This window comes from Adiantum capillus-veneris, chromosome 28, assembly GCF_014529385.1.
Source record: "Adiantum capillus-veneris isolate H3 chromosome 28, ASM1452938v2, whole genome shotgun sequence".
NCBI classification, from domain to species: Eukaryota; Viridiplantae; Streptophyta; class Polypodiopsida; order Polypodiales; family Pteridaceae; genus Adiantum; species Adiantum capillus-veneris.
The window spans coordinates 81615435-81628777 of record NC_140958.1 but is presented as its reverse complement, the minus strand read 5'-3'; the positions used below and the strand labels follow the sequence as shown (position 1 = coordinate 81628777).

The 13343-nt window shown below is 42.6% G+C and overlaps 1 pseudogene; it reads right to left on the bottom strand.

Moving 5' to 3' along the window:
- Positions 1-1539, bottom strand: part of LOC147420770 (uncharacterized) — a 28311-nt pseudogene extending 26772 nt beyond the window's left edge.
- Positions 1540-13343: the final 11804 nt, after the last annotated feature.

Genomic DNA, 13343 nt, shown 5'->3' with positions numbered 1-13343 from the left:
AGCTTAAGAGTGCAAATCTACCTTTGAGAATTAACTTAATGTTGCATAGATACTCTTTGCACTTAACCCTAATTGCGAGGTTTCCATTAAAGCTTAAACCTAAAATACAATGTGATCACTAAATCTTACAGAAGGATCCCTAACCCCGAGAAAATACTTCCGGGTGAACAGGAAACCGAGCGAATATATACAATAGAAAAGAGCATATCAATATTGCTATAGTTCAGATATTGAACATAGAGTAGTAAAATGAACCAGTCATATCTTAATTTTTTTCAAATAAAAGAACCATACACCCACATCTAATTCATTGGTACATACTCAAAAACTTGCTCAAAACCTTAGATATTCTCTCACACAACAAGGCTCATCATAGGACCACAAAACACATAAAGTGCAAACCTTCACACCCAAAGGCACTGCTATAGGGACCATCATAGGTTGACAAAAAACCACAATGACATACAAAAACTTTAGAGCACAAAACTTGATCTATTGTTGCGTGTTCGGTCGTACTCCACCGAGAGCTTGAAAGAGCTTTACCTTTGTCAAAGCCGCTTGGTGCATGAACTCATGGGCATGAGAGTCCAAACCTAGAACATGAAGAAACACACAGTATATATGCTTGCATGGCACATATGTTAGCCTCTTGGACTCTCTCTTCTGAAAATCTTCACAACTGCACCTTGGAAAATCTGATAATGTCACAGAGTATGAAACTCCCTTTATCTTTGAGCCCTCTGTGCCAACATAGAAAACATGTGTTTCACTGCACACAATAATAACTTCTTTAGTCAATTCTGCCACCAAGCATGTCCCCAAATCAATTCTTGTCTGAAATTCCTTTGTTAATTTGGATCGCCACTTGACAACCTTGCCATCCCTATATCTTGGTCGAAAGGCACTCGGAACTCTATTTGCATCTCGAATCCCCCCATTCAGAACTACACCTCTTGCTCCATGTTGTTGATGAAGCACAAATCCATTAGCTTGTAGTTGTTCTGCCTCATATGGCACAAGATTAGTGCCCTCAACGACACTCCAAATGCCTGGTGCAGGTTCGAGTGGTCCCACCACCATGTCATGAATTTTCCATGTGTGCAAATTACTAGCATTGCAAAACCAAATATAACCTTCTACTATCCCCCCAGGATTTGACCCAGATGAGGGATATTTTCTCCGACCCCAAAAACAAGGTGTTGCAACCCCTCTCTTAATGTCATTAGAGCCTTCATTAATGAATCTTCCACATCTCTCTGTTTGCTCCTGCAAAATCCCAAAACATGTCATCTTACGTCCGGGTTCAGTTCTCCTAATCGCCCATACCGTCTTTGCAACTTTCACCTCTGGCCAAAATTTTGTATCCCCTTGTACATTTGCATGTCTTTTTCCACTAATGTGTTCAGTTACTGTAACAAAATCAGGTCTGTGGCTATCCTCCTCTAGCACAACACCACCATCCACAAAGATTGACCTCTTTTTCTTCACACTCTTCTCCCTGTTATATGACCTATTCATATCTGGACTTTGCAAACCCATTTCTTTCATCGAAGAGTGAGCAAGATTGACCAATTTTGTAGCACCCAAAGCTACGGACGATTGATTAAAGAATCCCTAGGCAAGGTCTTGTATACCCAGACCACTGCATGTCTTTGCACCTTTAAGGTAAGCATTATACTTTACACTTTGTAGCACTGCCATGGCCATGTCTGCCCCTGCAGCTTCATACAAACTAATTTTTTCTTTGAAACCAAAGCATGCCCGCATGCTAGCATGCTTGCTCTCAGACAAGTTAGTGTTAGGGATAAAAATGCCTGACTCATCTTGCATAACAAATCGTCCTCCCCAATGTGAAACTCTGACATCCCACCAAGAAAACCATGTCTCTAGACATGAAACCTCTCCATCAATAGCATGCCCAGCTCTCAAATAGCGACGAAATTCTCCCTTGCAAATTTCTGCTTCATTCTCTAACGATGCGATTCGCCAATTGCGGCATTTAATCTTGTGTTCTTCTTGGGAGGAAGGCTTAATGCACTTCACAAACCGGTTGAAAATCAAAGTAGTTGGTTGAGGGGAGGGCAAGAAGGAGAAAATTCCGCTTAAAATACATGAAAAATAGTGTAATTTTGCAAAAATATTGGCTAGTATTGTAAAAATATTGGCTAATTTTGTCTTGGAGGGATTTTTGTATTTTTTGTGAAAATGAATTTTCCCGAACACTGCTTATGATAGACAATCACTATGATGTTTGGGAAAAAAAAACTTATATTTAATGCAATCCCACTTTCAAATTAATAGATTTACCTACAAAATTCTCGGAGTTTCGTGTAAAAACCAAAACGAAGACCAATTGTTCTCATCTGTAGGTTTGGCAAGTTTTTAAAGAAAAACGTTTTTGTCGAAACAGAGGCGCACGACACAGAGCCATTGATGGGGACGCGCAGGACACAGGATTTGTTTTTTCTCTGCTGCTGCAAGTAGTGCGCCGGCGCGCGCTCGTTGCGGTAGTTTCCAGCTCGCAGTTTCCAGCGGCGTTGCCCAGAGGAAAACGAGCTGCCACACAGCTTTTTCGGCTTCCAATAAGTCTCTTGCGCTTCCTAACACAGTTGTGTGCTTGCGCTGCCTAACACAGAGATAGGTAAGTTTTTATTAACAAGGCATGGGCAACGTTTTTATTAACATATGTTTTTAGTAATGGGTCAATGCATGAAGGCATTCCATAGTAATGAGAGCTGTAGCGCTCCAGATGAGCTAAACGATGTTTTTTTTTTTCCTATTTCGCAATGCATCCCAAAACTATGCTGAGAGTCCAAAGCGTTGGCTCGTTAGTAGAGCTGGTCTCAACGACGTTAACAGGAAACGAGGGAGAGAGAGAGAGAGCAAGTTTTCCCACCTCTCAAATGACACACACACAGAGAGAGAGAGAGAGAGAGAGAGAGAGAGAGAGAGAGAGAGAGAGAGAGAGAGAGAGAGAGATTTTATTATCGTCCTCGGAGGTCAAATATGACCTATGGGACCAAAGTTACATGTGATGTAGTATGTGTATGGCTGATGAGTGACTCTCGATGCTCCAAAATTGTAGTGATGAGAGTCACAATGGAGAGCCCACACTTTGGCTGGGAGAGGAAAGTGTGTAGGTCTAAGTTATGGTTAAAAATGTGAGAGAAGCAAGACGCAGTATCTCTCTCTTCGAGGATATGGCCTGGCCCTTGAAGCATGGACCGTGTAATCGCATAAGCGGGTGCGACGGGTGGTATTGGCGATGTCACACTAGCAATTTCGACCAAATTTAGGGGTGTGATTTTAGGCGCATTTGGGTTATAGAGGCATTGGGCAATCAAGTGATCTATGCCACAACGATTACATGTGAGTATTGGCATTGCAGACGTGCTCCCTTGATTCCTTTACATCTGTGCAGCATTATTTTGCAGCCTAATAGGGCACTCCGTTGCCCGATGTTGTCCACCACACTCGTAGCATTGAAGACGTGGCCTCCTAGCCTGGGTGTTGATATTTTGACCTCTGGATGCGAGAGCAGCAGCTTGATAAACCGGCTTGACTTGCCCCCAACAATCTTCCATGTAGTATATAGGACACTCTTCCAATGTATCAAGTCCGTAGGCAATACTAGTGTCTATTTCCTCCTCACAGCCATCTGCATAAGCATTAGATGGCTCGCAACCCACTTGGTTCATAGGGGCGACTCTTGGATGCGGGGGCTGCAGTCCTAGCACAGGAGGTGGTAGCGGTGTAGCTGGTACAACATTTTGAGATCTAGGGACCATGTGTTGCGGTAGTTGCTCAACAGGTGGAGCAGGCATCAATACAGGAGCTCAAGGTGCATCCGTCCAGGCTACAGGTGGTCTATTTGCCATCATACGTTTGATCATTAAACAATCCTTAGCTTGGTGACCATACCTACCACATGCGTTGCAAGTTCCATTAAATTTTAGTCTAAACGTAGGGCACTCACTAGTGCTATGTGGACCTAAGCAAATGGAACACCATTGTTGCTCCCTTCTTCGATACATGTGACTATTTTGAGGGGGTCGATTATCCTTAAGAGACTCTTGGATTGCCTTGGTGAGGTCTGTCAAGAATGTCTCAAATACCTTTGGCTCATTGGCAATGGGCTTTGCAGTCATGGGTTCATACTCAATGGCTTGTGAGCTAGTGGATCTCGTGTCAGTAGACACCCTCATGCCTACTATCATCAAGTTGTTCTCTAATTGGATTGCATTGGCAGTGACATCTTCAATTGTTGTGATACCTCTAATCACTAGTCCATTATAGATTCCTTCATTCCTCAACCCTCGGATGAATCGATCAAGGAGTTGGTTATTGTTGAAGCGCTCATTTATAGGGCAGCGAGAGTTTAAGTGCTTTAGACGACTAATGAAGTCCCTTACTGACTCTCCTTCCTTACGTTCGGCCTTCTGTAGCTGAGATGCTACACCCCAAAGCACACCTTCTCGTATGTACTCCTTTAGAAACAACCTTCGAAGGGTAGGGTAGATTGTTTTCTCGTCCACCCTTAGGGTTCTATACCAATCTCCAGCCTTCCCACTTAATGTCAAGCTTAAGGCATTGCACTTATGTAGTTCGTTGCGTTCCCCTAAGGAATCACATACTTCTTCAAACACTTCAATGTGTTTTCTAGCATCTTCGTCCCCATTGAATTTTTGCGTGAGTTTGGCAATTTGTACTGCCTTACTTCTAGGCTCTCTATCAGATGCATGACGCATATTTTCCACGATAGATCGACCTATGGTTTGAGCAAACGCTGCCAAGTCACCTATGTGAGGAGCCAGGGCCAGTGGAGGTACTCTTGGAATCATATGTGGGAGAGGGACGGGTACCGGTCTTGGCATATGTGTGGATGATGCAGGATATGGAACATAACCGGGCATAGGTCCACTCGGATAAGGGCTAGGGAGCGGCACTCGAGGAGCATAAACAAGTGGTACAATTGGAGGTGTGGGGGCCATGTGTGCATAAGGGGCTAGAGGCACATACGGTTGAGGCCCCATATTAGGTACTACGACACTAGGTAGTGGCACTGCGCTAACCGTAGATGTCATCGGTACATTCTCTGTCAGGCCTATCCCTGGAGTGAGCACTGTGTTTTCCTTAATAGAGGGTTGAGCCAAGTTAGGGAAGCTAAAGTTGTCGCTCGGAGGCTCAGATTGCATAGAGACCCCAAGTGAAATGACGTAAGATGGGTCCATGGGGCTCATTAGAGGAGTCTCCATTTGTGATAGAGTAGGCTGTTGAGCCTTGCTCGTATCCAAGAATCTCATGGGGCCAGTTGAGAGTATATTTACCCCTCGGTTTTGCCTTTCTGATTGAATAATGCCATGGATAACATTACATATCATTTTCTTTTGATCTTCGATGCTCGTGGCACTAGAGGTGGATTGTACAATCTCTATCCATCCTACATGGTAGGCGTGGCCAGAGTGTAGATCCATCAACACCTCAGTGTGGAGGTCGTATGTCCAATTATTATTAATGAACAATCCTTCTAGAGTCGACGTGTTAACGGTTTCTTGTGAGGTAGAAGCAATGTTGCTCCCCGTGGTTTTACTTGTCACCAACGGTACTCTAGAGGGAACTTATGAACGAGGCAGCTCAACAGGGCCTTCTTGGTAAGAAGTTGGCAGGATATCCACATGGACACTCTTTGGGGGTGTGGGATCCACGTGCGATGTGAAAGGAGAGTCCACTTCCCCACCCCCTTCGTGTGCTTCATTTACAATAGGTTCCGAGCGAGTAGCTCTAGCTAATGTTTCCATGAAACGGCTAAACATACTAGTACTAGGCTGTGGAGCTTCGGGAGGTGCATGGCCTTCTCTCTCAATGTTTTGGGTAGGGTATGCTTCCATGATCTCTGAGTCGGAGGAGGAATCACTAGCAGCTATTTTAGGGTCTTGGGTGGTGCTACCTTGTGTCCCGGCTGAGGGTCTAGAGCCTATCGTGGATGGGTAATGGGTGTCCATATGAACAGAGGCACCCTCAATATGCTCGTGTTCTAGCACCCGCCCAGAGCGTAAGTGCATGTGCTTTTGATACCCTAAGGTGTCAAAAGGCTGCTCTAGGAGGCCTTGTGACTAGTTTTTTGCGTGTTTTTTGTTTGTTTTTTTGCTAGATTTTTTAGAGCATGTCGTGGAATGGACTGTGTGATAGCTCGAAATGAGCGTATCGCTAGGAGGGACGCGCTGTGCTTTACAGCCCACCGTTTGGTTCTATTTTGCTCCAGAAAAGCCCGAAACAGTATTTTCCTAGTTGGGAAACTAGGCTCCAAATAGCAAGTCTAAGGGTGCAAGTGGGAAGAGAAGGGAGGAGAGTGGAGGACTTGCCCCACATGCTCTCATTCCCTCTTGAGGAGGTAGGGTATATATATAAGAGTGAGTCTAGTATATATCATAGGACTGAGGCTTGGGCTTGGGCTTGGGCTTGGGGAAATGATCCCGATCCCGATCAAAATTTTAGCGATCCCCCCAGTCACTCACGCTTAAATATTTTCGATTTTTTTATAACCTCCCCCTCACTCACGTTTTTATTTTTCGGTTTTTTTTTTTTCTAACTGTGTACAAACCAGAAAACACAGAAAATGCAGAAAATTGAAACTTGACAGAACTGTGCAGTGCAGTGTAAACCAAAAAATGCAAAAAACGCAGAAACGCAAGAAATGCTAACTGTGTAAGCTGAAATCGGAGCTTAATAGAACTAACAAAACAGAGCTTAACAGAACACAGAAAACTTGAATGCAGTCAACAACACTGTGTCTTTCTCTACTGTTTTTGCATAACAACAATGATCAAACTTAAGCCGCGCCTTTCCTACATAAAAAATAGCTTCAATACAATTTACAGGTCGCCATTGGAGCTTCACGCGCAGCAGCTCCCCGGCAGCGGCGCCAAAAATGTCACGGCTAGGGACTTGCTACGCGCCGTGTGTGAGCCACAAAGGCTCCTAGCACACAGTCATACAACAGACAGGCTCACAAGGAAGAACGGTGTGTCACTCACCTTCCTGCGTAGTTGCGAATGAAGGATTCCCGCGCCGCGAAGAAGAGGGAGACGCTGCTACGCCGCGCTCAACCGCCTCGCCGCCGTCGTGCCGCCGCAACGCTCGATCACACACACACTCTCACACTCTCTCACGTACACACACACACACACACACACACACACACACACACAAGGAGATGGTGAAGGAGAAGGTGGAGATGGAGCAAGAGCAGCTTCTATTGCACAATGAGAGAATGAGTAAAAATTAGGTTTAGTGGCTTTTATATGAGCTCACCCCATTCACACTTGGGCGCCCATACTTAGCCAACTAACTCCTTGAATATTCCTGTTAGAGTGCGCCTGTCATCGGCGATCACCCTTACCCTGTTCCTATTGGTCCGACAAGCCCGGTACCTGACTCTAAATAATACAACGTTTATAGATCATAGGGTGTCCGTGTGCCGTGAGGGTTAACAGAGTCACTTCCATGAGTATTGACATTATGCTGGTGCTCGATAGCTATGCTACAGATGTCCGTCATGGCAACCCGCTAACAGGCTATCAGTGTTCCATGGCACTACAAGAGGTATACTCTACAGGACGGAAGGATCATTCTAGAGAAGCCTATGACACAACCTAAGGAACCAAGGAAATCCTACAAAGGGCTATAAAATGTTAAAAAGATTGACCTAGTGGAACTTGGAAAGAAATTGAAACTTTCTTATATATTAACTTACCTGTTTCAAAAAGAAGAGGAATTTCCCATAAGAACCTTAAAGGATTATAGAGATGTCTTTGCATGCTCTTATAAAGATCTCAAGGGAGTATATCTTAACATCATGAGCATACTATATCTATATGAGATGACGTCAATTTGAGCATACAAATACCCTATACTTATAATGAGACTTTTGAGAAAAAGATTAAGGAAGAGATAGAAAAATTCAAGGAGATGGAATTAATCTACGAAATTGATCACATTGACTAGGTGTCTCCAATCATGGTGTTACCAAAGAAAATGATAAATTGAGAGTGCATGTGAATATTAAGAATGTGAATACTACAACCATAAGGGATAATTACCCTCTTTGTATCACTGATCATGATTTAGAGCAAGTGGTTGGAAACGAATCTTACAATGAACCATGTAATATTGAGAGAACTGTAAGATGGTTCATCATCTTGCCAGAGTTTGATTTTATGGTGATTGTTAAAAAGGACATCACACATCAAAGAGATGATCACTTATCATGGATCACCTCAAGAGTATGTTAAAGATATGGATATCAACCTTGGGTTTGTGTGAACTTAGTTGTGAGCTCTCTCTCTCTCTCTCTCTGAGAGAAAGAGATGGCGATCATGCCTTCTAGTATTTAAGTCAAATTTTGATCTGTCCCATATATTTTTTGCTTCTCACAACTATATTTTTTGAGCCAAAATATAGTGGAGAATGCCACTCATATATGTAGATGAAGATGACGTGCTTCATGGAGTCTCGGATTCGGTTTTGGATACTTGGCCACAAATGCTAGAGCAAGGAGTGAGGGAAGGGAAGAGGAAGAAGAAGAAGCATACAAGAAAGAAGTATTTTCCTCACCATAGATTACTCTTGTAGCTTACCTTAGCATAGTAATGTACATGGTAGAGAAGATGAGCATGCCATTGAATCTTGACTCTTGATTGGATTTGCATTCCATAGCCAAGAGGTGTTGGTGTAGGCTCTCTACTTCTCAAGCTTGGAGAAGGAGATGGAGTTCTTAACACAATGAGAGAATGTGTGAGTGTGTTGTGTGTGAGAATGTGCAAAAAGGAGGTCTCTTCCTTTCCTTGGTCAGCCCCTCTCTCTCTCATTACTATGGCTTGCATCCTATTGGATCATGCCAAGGCTAGCCAATCACAAGATATGGTCAAATCAAGCAATAGGAATAACATTTGGACAAGTGTCCTTATTTTTGTCTTTGAGAGTAATTCTCATTGGACCTCCCTAAAGGCCATCCAAATAGGATTTAAGGCACACCATGAGGGCAGCAGGGTTAGGGGCTTGACATATTTCCTTAATGCCTCTTGATTCTTGGGCTTTCCTTGAGTGTATGTGTGTGTGTGTTCTCTCTCATGCCCCTACCTTTAGGGCTCGTCCCCTCATTTGTTGGGATCCCCTTTAACTTGAACATCACAATCACCTTAGTCATCAAGCATGACAAGCACCTCAAGCACCTTAATCATTAAGCATGACAAGCACCTCAAGCACCTTAGTCAACTCAAGCACGACAAACACCTTAAGTACATGCCTAGCTTGCCTAAGGTCTAAAGTACCTAAAGGTTCTAGGTCTAAGGACTTTTAACACTAACCTTGGAGGTCTTTAACGAAGCTAACCCTAAGGTGTTTAAGCTCCATTACCTCATCATTGCTCTTTGGTAGACCATCTCCCTTTTGGACCCTTCATGAGATGTAGTCTTCTTTACCTTTGGTCCCGTGCTAAGATAGGTCTAAAAGCATATATCTATATTCTAACTCTTGTTCACATTCATTTTCCCATGCCCTTTTATAATGGGTAGCATGGTGTCATTCAAAAGCACTCAAGGTTTTCTTTATATTTTCTTTCCCACAAATCTTAAAAATCAATCTCCTCAAGCAATTCTCTAGCTTCTTCTTCATCTATTATAGATATATCTAGAGCATGCAATTTCATAGCTATCTCTTGTACATGTACTACCACAAAAGCTAATCACATACCTTGACATCTTCTTAAAGAAGAGATTTGTTTAGTCTACTAATTCAAGGTATGAACACCGTACTCAAGGAAATAGGCATGCACAAATCACTTGATACATGCATCAAGATTTTTTCAGTAACAAGAGAGTTCTCTTAATGTTTGTACAAAGAAGAAAATAAAAACAATTAAAAAAAATTAAAAAAATTGACAAGAATCATGGAAAGCACATCTTAGCTCCATGTGGCACAGAAGCCTTTGTGATACATTCACGTCTCACCAGGAACGATGATCTATGCTTTGATACCACTGCTACAAAAGGAAGCATCAAGAGCCTTGCAAAATACCCAAAAAAACAACATATTGCAGTCCATGAAACACACAAATCTACTTACCTAGAAAATCCCGTAGCATATAATTTACATCATATGCAAACATAGAGAGACAGAGAGCGAAAGAGAGCTAGCGAGAACGTGCAGGTGCACCTCCTAGAGCGGAGTGCTACACCAGCACCGTGAGAGAGGAGCAAAGAGAGGAGAGAAGAAAGACGCATGCACTGGTTGCAATCTCCCCCTGTGTAAGAGTGGCCATTTCCCTCTTGCACATATTTACTTTATAAATTTCTTGAATGGTCAAAGTGAGTACAAACTGGCCGGTCGGTTATAAATGGCCAAAGCTCATAAAAGAGCACTTGAATATTTAAAATGTACATAAAATATATATCTGTTTGCGTAGGCCTAGATCGGTCAAGCCTTTTCCACCTGTCAACTACAGTAAATACCAAAATATCAATTCACAATGTGCTCAATGCATGTAGTCACTTGGGTCTATTAGGTAAGGGCCAAATGATTTGGACATATCAAGTATTCACAAGGCAGACAAATCTAGTTCCAAGAGACAACGCTCATGCTGGTCCTCCACCATTGCAAAAGATCCCTCTCAATCTCAAGTTCATGCTATTGCAGTAGAGGAAAAGGTCACGCATCTCTCAAGCTCGCAGCTTCACAACGATAAAATCTCACGGCTTTCTTGAACAAAAAAGAATTGTATTTGAGAGATGCAATACGAGACCATTGTTGAGCTTCCCTCTTATTATTAATGTATGATGCTAATTTATGCTTCAAATTTTGCCGTAGCATTGAAACTTATAAGCACAATGAAGAGGAACGCATCGCTAGAACATGGGGAACAACTACTCCAAATGAAACCACCTATGTTTGTACATTAAAGGCCTCTAGCCTACTAAAGATGTTAGACAAAAGTAGAGAATTCACAATGAGAGAACTGCAAGAAAAAAATGACCTTCTTGGCGATGCTTTGGTCAATCAATAGGTTTGCAGCTTTGTCTTTGCTTTGAAAGTATCAGATTCACGTTGTCGAAGCAAAGCAAAAGCTCACACTTGTCAAGCTTGCACCTTCATAGTAGCAAAAGCTCATGGATTTATAGCTTTCTCAAAGGGAAAAGAATTGTTTTTGTTAGTTTCAATTTTAAATCATGAAAGCAAGAGTAGTCTTGATAAGATTCATGTCCAAGATGTCATCACTTGGAATGCATTGATTGCAGTGTGCACCCAACATTGCTATAGCAAGGCAACTCTGTGTTGTATTTAGAGGATGCCTTCCTGTCTCCCCAACATTGCTATGGCAAGGCAACTCTATGTTGTTTTTAGAGGATGCCTTCCCGTCTCTCCACAATCATCTAGGCCTTGTGGTAGGTGCAATATGGATTGTCTTCTTATGGTGTGTGTTGATTGCAAGACATGCCAAGCTTATCTATGGAAGGAATCTCTAGGTTGTTTCTACCAATATCAATGTGAGGGTTTCTCTTCAAACAAAGCCTCTTGGGCTATTGCGACAAAGCTCTAGACTGGTTGAAGGGAATGCCTTTCTCCAAATACTTCATCTAGTTTGGTCAGCTCTTTGAAACTATGTGGCCTTACAAAACACCTTCACATTAATGAGAATCCATGATGGGCAATCTCCGCATCCACTTCCCTTCACCTCCAATCAACCCAATCACACACACTAACGATTGCAAGACACACACAACACTAATCCTATCATGCAACACACTAATCACAAGCACACACACATAGATCTATCGAGCACCACACTCCAATCAAACCTACATGCATACACAAGAAAGAGAGGACAATCACAAGAAGCATGAGAGAGGCATAGTGAAAGAAAATTAAGCATTGACAAGTCACATGAGCAAGAAGAAGCTCGAGCACTCCATAGCCACACACCTCAAGAGCTCTCACACAAAAGAGTGCTTTCAACAAATGAACTTAAGAACCCTAATTTCTTTTACGCACACCACTTACTGAATCTACAACCTAGGCACACTAACTAACCTGTTCTTTATAGCTTGGAACTCCCATTGAGCCCGTAACACATTAAAAATATTACAATAGCTTGAAATAAATCGTGAATATCACTTTCTCTCTCTCTCTCTCTCTCTCTCTCTCTCTCTCTCTCTCTCTCTCTCTCTCACACATATTATTTAATTTTATCATTTGGACACGTGTCCTCTTTTCCCTCTTTAAGAGAAAGAGCTTAATTATTTATTTAAATGCATCTAAATTCTCATTGAACCCCTTTAAAGCCTATCTAATAGGATAGGCAAGCACATCATGAGGGAAAAATGGGGAGGATCTTGACATGTGTCTTTATTGCTTCTTAAGAGATCATGTTTGATTGAGCACTTCAAGCACCTTAGTCATTTAAGCATGACAATCTTTTATACCTCTTGAGAGATCATGTTTGAATTGAACACTTCAAACACCTTAGTCATTTAAGCATGACAAGCACCTCAAGCTTGGACAAGGTTCCCAGAAACACCTTAAGCACCTTAGTCAGCAAGCACAACAAGCACCTCAACCTTGGGTAAGGTTCCCACCTCAAGGTCAACCCCAGCTTTCTTAAGGTCCTAGGTCTAAGGACTTTTAACACTAACCTTTGGAGGTCTTCAATGAAGCTAACACTAAGGTCTTCTAAGGTCCATTATATGCACATGTTTATATTCTACCTCTTTTTTACAATCATCTCCCCCATATTAAATGATCAGTTCAATATCCATGCACTTGCGTGAGGGTGCTTGTCCCCAAGACAAAGGCACTCTCTCATAAAGTGAACTCGGATAGGGGCAAAAGTAAACACGGACTAAAAAAGTAAGGAAAGATAAATTGGATGACGTCCGAGCTTCACAAATAATGTGCTTCACTTCAGCGCTGTAGATCCCACCACTTATACTTCATTCAATACCCTGTGTTTGAGCATGGTCACACGAGGCTTAGTTTCCCGTTATTGGGAACTAAGGCTACTAAGCAAGATTCCCTTAATCATTGCAGCTGATCGTTCCCTTGCATGGTCACGTGCAAAAAACTAAGCCGCATTGAACACCGACCATCGCCAGCTGGAGGTACCAAGGTTGAACGCTCAGGCTCGTTTTCATTTTTGAACTTATGTTTGGATGGTCATTCGCATGTGATGCATGGTGGCATGTGTGCTATATCAGCTCGATTGTTTGACATGTTATACTGTCCCTCAACGCCCCTACAACCCTCCTCTCTCTCATGGACTGCCAGTCCCACCCCCTAGCCCAAGTCCACCA